The following is a 6,585-nucleotide window of genomic DNA, read 5'->3' as shown; positions in this document are numbered from 1 at the left end:
CTAATGATCACTCTCCCTTTCCAGTTCATTTGTGAGATTTTTCCCAGATTTGAGCACTTTGGTTAAAAATTAAAAAAAAAAAGCCCAGCCAAACAACTATGTTGTTCCAAAGACTTGCTAGCTATTCTGTTCTGTGGCCAATATTTCCTTGGTCACCACATCAGTGCAAGCATGATTTAACTGACAGTTAAAATAGTAATATTTATAAAGACTCTATGTTTAGAGGATAAGACATTGATAGTATACCAATGATTTTGAACATAGGCTCCAGAGAGAGCTAGATGCTAATTTTGACTCCTTAACTTAACCATCTGACCTTTAACTAGTTACTTAGTCTCTAGACCTCAATTTCCTCATCTGCAGAATGTGAATAATGAGTGTTCTTGTGCAAATTAAATGAGATATGTATTTATACTAGATATTGTCATTTTTTCCTTCAGATCCACTGTCCACCTGCTACTCTTTGGTCTCCCTCCCAAGGAGGCTGACCTGTATGGACCACTAGAGGCTCCCTTGTCCTTTGCTTTTTTTTTTGGTTTAGCCAATAGGGTGCCCAGACAGAGGATCAGAGGGAGGACTGAGAGTGAGGTTGGGGACTTATTCCGAATGTTTGCCCTGCAGCACTGCCTTAGGCTGTCACTATTCCTCCCCAGAAGCTTTCTAGGAGACTATCTCCTTCTGTGTTCTGGAAAACTACTCCCTACCCTCTTCCCTTCAGGCTTAACGACAGGTAACAGCCCTGCCATTACTAGCTTCAGGGCAGAGCATCATCTCTACAACCTGCCACTTCTTTGCAAATAATGCCTTTATTAAACTTTGCTAAGAAAATCCCAATTTAACCATGTCTCCTTGTTTTTTGTTTTTTTTTTCTGGGATGTTGATTGGTACAATATGTGTTTACCATACTGCCTTGTACATAATAAACGTCCAACACAGTGATATTTATCATTAAGAAGCCTGAAAACATGTAAGCATTCTTACAATATCTATACAACTGGCATGCTGAACAAGTGTGGTGCTTGGATTGTGACAACGACACAGCTTAAATAAAAATAATCTTACCACTGTGTGCTTAAACTTCATTTGGTGATGACAACTTCCTCTCCCTGGAGGAAAACTCTAGAAGTCCCATGATTTCTCTACTCATTCTTTTTTTTTTTTTTGGATGAGCACTGGGACTTTATTACACAGCACGGCACTAGTGACAACGGGAGGGGTGGGCAGAAATACAGGTCGGAACATGCCACAGTCCAGGGACGGTTGGTCATTCAAAAAAGTACGTGTTTTCAGAATACTCATTACTAAGACCGTCTGGGGTTGTTCCAGGGGGTTGGGCCGGAAGCAGTAGGCCGGCATCATCCTCTTGAGGAGGGCCTAGTTCCCGTTGTCTTCCTTGGAGACAGCGGCCGGCCGGTCAATGCGGAAGCCGGCGCCAGCCACTGCGGTGGTGCCCTTGTTGACTGGGTTCTTGATGCCCTGGCTCGCCGAGGCCCTCACTCTCCTTCCAGCCCATCTTCATCAGCATCTAGTAGCCGATGTTTTCCTCGGTCAGCTTGAACTCCTTGTACTCCGAGTAGTCAGGCTCGCGACCCTCCTTCAGGGCCTTGAAGGTCTCCATAAACTTCTCCAGCTTGTCTGGAGGCAGGAAGTCTCCGATGAAGTGCTTGTCTCGGCTCATCTTCGTCAGCTGCTCGGCCCATTCCCTCGTCTTGTTCATCTCCATTCGCTGCAGCTGGTGCTCCCAGGTGCGCGGCTCGCTGTTCACCTCCTCGTCGCTGTGGTAGCCATGCTGGTGCTGCTGCACCGCCTTCTCCCACAGAAGCTGCGTATCCTGCATGGCCCGCTTGTGCTGCGTGATCATGTCGTACATCTGAAGCATATCCTGCTGGTCCTTCAGCTGCTGCCTCTGGGAGCACGACAGCTCCGTGAGGCCCGCTAGACCCACGGACTTCCCGTTCTCATAGCCGAGCCCCTTGAGGTCCTGAACTGACAGAGGTGAGGGAGAGGCATCCACGTCCCTCTGCACCAGCTCAGCAGGTGAGAGCTCTACTTTGTCCTCTTCAGGCCTCCACCGGCCCTTCGGCTTCCTCTTGACGGTGGCTGCGGAGGCTGGCTCCCCGGGGGCGCCTGGAGCGGGGATGACTGGGGGCACAGGCGAGGACGAGGCGGGGCAGGTGGTTGTCGGGCCTCAGGAGGGGACCTGCGCTTCAGGCCGGGGTCTGGTGCCATGAGGGTGCCTGTGGAGCCGGCCTTGGCTTTCCGGAACTCCTCCAGCTTCTGTCAGTAGCAGTTGGACGCTTGGCTGTTGGGCTGGCTCGTACAGAAAGCTGAAGGCCTGGTTTTCGCGGTTGTTCTGGAGGGCGATGGTTTCCACCTGGGGATCCCCGCCCGCTATGAACCCGGCCAACTTTTCTGCAAGGTTCTTGACCTCTTCGTCCTCTGGGGGTGCAATTTTCTGAGAGGCTGCCTGCGACTTTTGCGCTTCCTTTCTTATCTCAGCCACCTCCTTTCTGTAGTAGAGGAATTGCCTGCTATTCTTACTGTGCAAAAATGGAAACGCCAGGTTATCCTTGTAGTCCTCCATAGTCACTTTTTCTAACTCGGGGCCTGCTTCTGCCACAAAGGGGCCAATTTCTCTATCAATTTCTGAGTCTCGAGTCCCTCTGGGGGTGAAACTTTGATCTCCAGCCACTGCTTCTAGTCCTCCTCACCCTCGTCGTGGGACTGGAAGACACCCGGGCGGTGCGCCACAGGCAGGGGCTTGGCGTGCGAGTAGTTCTTCACCGGCCTGGCGGGTTGGCCAGCCCTAGGCCTGTCCGCCTGCTGATAAGGAGGGACCTCTTCCCGGCGCAGGAGGTAGGCGTGCTGGGAGGGGCACTGGGCGCCCTGGCATTGGGGGTGGGGGGCATCTGTGCTGTTCTGTGCCGTCTGCAGCTTCAGAAACTGCTGCAAGAAGCTACCGTCGTTGGCAAACTTGTTTGAAACGCAGGAAGAGTTGTGTGCATTTGTGATTTCGCCGGGATGTGGGGGCTGTGGGCTGGCCACCTCATTCTGCTTGGCTTTCTGTTCCATTTTGGATCCAATTTCCCCTTTCTTCTGAGCGATGAGCTGTTCCTGGTGAAGGATGTTCATGTTCATTTTTCCAGATTTAGGGGGAGAAACCCCAAACCACCGGTTAGCCTTTCCTGGAATATCCCGGTTTTCCATCTTGAGACTCATCCAATCCCGCAGTCTCTCTACTCAGTCTCATGTGACAATCCTATAGTCACTTTAGGACATGAACACACTCACAATTCAGTAATTAGAATGTCCTGACCATGGGATAACAAAGATCTGACCTTGGTCGCCTCTTCTCCTGTTTCCCAGGTTATACCTGATCCAGGCTGCTGCCTGCTGTAGGGACAGGGTGAGTTCCTGGCTCTCTCTCATCTCACCTCCTTCCTATCTCACAAACTGCTGTTTTGGAACTGCCAGGGTTAAGGGTAGGAGAGAGCAGAGGTGTAGGGGAGGGCACTGCTTGGCTAGGAAGCTTCAGCTTCTCTGGACATATGGATGGTTAAAGCTGATGCTCCAGGGTGGGTCTGGAGATGATGAAGCTGACGCTTCTCTCTTGGGTTCTTCTTGAGCTCTTCAGAGGTTTTTTACTGGGCCCTCTCTTATGCAGCTCCCTGGACTCAGATGGATTGCTTCCTGGGCATCCACCACACACCTCAGCCTCTTTCTGCTCTTCCTTCCTGTAAATAGTCCTATTTACTGAGAAGGAGGATAACCCCTCCCTGACACACTCTCCCTCCTGACACACACCTGTTGCGAAACACAACGCATCATTCGGCTCAGTCCTGCTGCCGTAGTGGTCTCTTGGCTTCTCCATCCAAGCAGTTTATGAGCTTCCAGACTTCCTAGTCCCCAGACTACTTGAGCTTCATCAGGCCAAGTCAGGCACCAGTCTTTCATGTCTCCAATAGCAGGGAGCACATTTCCAAGCTGTTGCAGGGGTTCCCTGAGACTCCCGAACTAGGTTTGGGGATAGAAGGCAGCATACCTCAATCCATCCTCTAAAGTATTAGAGATGAGGAGAGAGCCCTCTCCAAAGAGATCTTGTCACCATATCCTCAACCTACCAGTGTCTCCAATCTCTTTTATGTCCTTGATTGGACTGAGGGATCCAAGAGTCAGAAACAAGTTCTGGTAGGGCTCTTACTTGGTACAACTGCATAAGATATTTGGTGTGTGATATCTGTGATATCAGCCTCATTGCAGAAACACACATTTTACGATATTAGCCAAAATTGTTGAGTGTTTTTTTTTTATTTTTTAGAACAAAACCTTAGTAATTGGGACATGGCTAGAAGAAGAGAGTTTTTTGATTAGTAGTTTGATGATGGTATTTATATTATTTTTCTTCTGCCTACATTTGTCTTTTTTTCTATAAATTGGAACACAGGATAGAGAGCTAGAACAAGGGCGAAAGTGGGGATTGATAATACTACAAGCATCTAGAATGACTGATATTGACATCTGGTGCTAGATGCTATAGGGGAGGCATAGACACAGGGAGGGGGCATACTGCACTCTGGGATTTATAATACAAAGGGAGAATCTCTTATAAATGTAAAGGGAGATACTTACAAAGTAGAAGGGAATCAGTGACTTGATTGTGGTGATGGTTGCACAACTCTGTGAACATATTAGGAACCATTGGATTAGTCACTTTAAATGGGTGCATTGTATGATATATAAATTATATCTCAATAAAGCTGTTAAAAAAGAAAAGTAAGACAAAGTGGGAACTAAGAGAAAAGAAAGGGTTCATTCAATCTGGAGAGTCTGGGGCCAGAGCACACTATTGTTATGTGAGTCTCTAGGTCACAGAAGATCAAAAGAAGAGGTTGATGTAAAACCTGGCTCTTTTTGTGGGATCAGTGTGTAGCTCAGCTGATAAAAGAGACTTCCCTGAAACCGCTTTAAGCCTGCAAGCACCATCTCTGCATTTTTTTCTCTAGTGGGTAAACAACGATGGAGAAGGGCCTGCCTTTTCTTACAGCTGGATGTGGCAAGCAGCCAATTTGCCTTATAGACTGGTAAAAAGTTGAACTGAGACCACAGACACGATGATTGTGGAGTCTGTTTGCCATCCCAGGCTGTCAGTAGAAGAAGCAGGGTGTTAGAGAGAATGAGGGGATAAGACACAGAGAGAGCAGTTCAGAGCTCTTAGCATTCTTTGAAGGTGATGTTAAATGTTCCAGGAAACTGAATGCTTTTAGAGAGAGATGGAAGGCTGCATCTGTTCAGAATTAAAGTGAAGAGGTCTGACTCATCTGTGTCTGACAAGAAATTTAAAAACTTTTTCCTTTATTATGTAAATTTTTAAACACACACAAAATAGGGAGAACAGAATAATAACTTCCCATATAGCCATTGCTCTGAGAGGAGGGCTCCATAACAGTTGAAATAACTACACTTTGCCTTATCCTTTTACTCTGCAAAAATAATATTCAAAAAAATGTAATGACACTGAAACAGAAATGTACCATTTAGTATTCTGGCATAGATGTCCATTTTAATTTCAGATTATGATAAAATAACTTGTGCAATTTTTTTTGTTATTCAGTTTGAAGGCATAATGTCTTTGATAAATCTAATTGAATGGGTAACTTTATTCTTCCGTTCATATATTAAAAAGTTTTGGCTGGGCGCGGTGGCTCATGCTGTAATCCCAGCACTTTGGGAGGCCGAGGTGGGAAGATCACAAGGTCAGGAGTTCGAGACCACCTTGGCCAACATGGCGAAACCATGTCTGTAGGAAAAAATACAAAAATTAGTCAGGCACGGTGGCACGTGCCTGTAATCTCAGCTATTTGGGAGGCTGAGGCAGGAGAATTGCTTGAACCCGGGAGGCAGAGGTTCCAGTGAGCTGAGATTGTGCCACTGCATTCCAGCCTGGGTGACACAGCAAGACCGCTTCTCAAAAAAAAAAAAAAAAAGGTTTTAAGCACGTGGAATTAAATGTATCATTCTCAAATCTTACAACACTTGATTTGGCATTAGACCACAAGCTTAATTGCATCAAAGGGCAAACAAGTGATATGCTCAGACTTCCCATTTTGTCATCATGTAATATCTTTTCTAAATTATTCAGCAGTTGATTACCCAGATTACTTCATTCGTTTTTCCTTTTGCTTCCCTGTGAACTTTTAACTTCAGTCATTCATTCATCAAAGAAGAACTTTGTCAAGAAGGAGAGTTAAAGCAAAACAATCTCTTTAGCCACTCTGCCACTCTTTTTTTTTTTGGTTTGTTTTTTGTTTTTGAGACAGTGTCCTGCTGTATTGCCCAGGCTGTAGTGCAGTGGTGCGATCATGGCTCACTGCAGCCTTGACTTCCTGGGCTCAAGTGATCTTCCCACCTCAGCCTCCCAAAGTGCTGATATTGCAGGCATGAGCCACCTTGCTCAGCTATTTTGACTCTTTATCATCTTCAGGAAAATATCTGGAAGAACTAGTAATTAAATCTCCAAAAGGCACTAATCTATAGCAATTTTGCCTCTTGCCTCAAGTGGGAGTTTGGAGTTGTCCATGAGAATTA

At 46.6% G+C, this 6,585-nt stretch overlaps 1 pseudogene; it reads right to left on the bottom strand.

Moving 5' to 3' along the window:
- Positions 1-1,143: 1,143 nt before the first annotated feature.
- Positions 1,144-3,219, bottom strand: LOC100596143 (annotated as a pseudogene).
- Between the last annotated feature and the right edge of the window lie 3,366 nt (positions 3,220-6,585).

This window comes from Nomascus leucogenys, chromosome 2 (genome assembly GCF_006542625.1).
Source record: "Nomascus leucogenys isolate Asia chromosome 2, Asia_NLE_v1, whole genome shotgun sequence".
Classification (NCBI taxonomy): Eukaryota; Metazoa; Chordata; class Mammalia; order Primates; family Hylobatidae; genus Nomascus; species Nomascus leucogenys.
The sequence above is the reverse complement of the archived record's forward strand: the minus strand, read 5'-3'. Positions and strand labels throughout refer to the sequence as shown.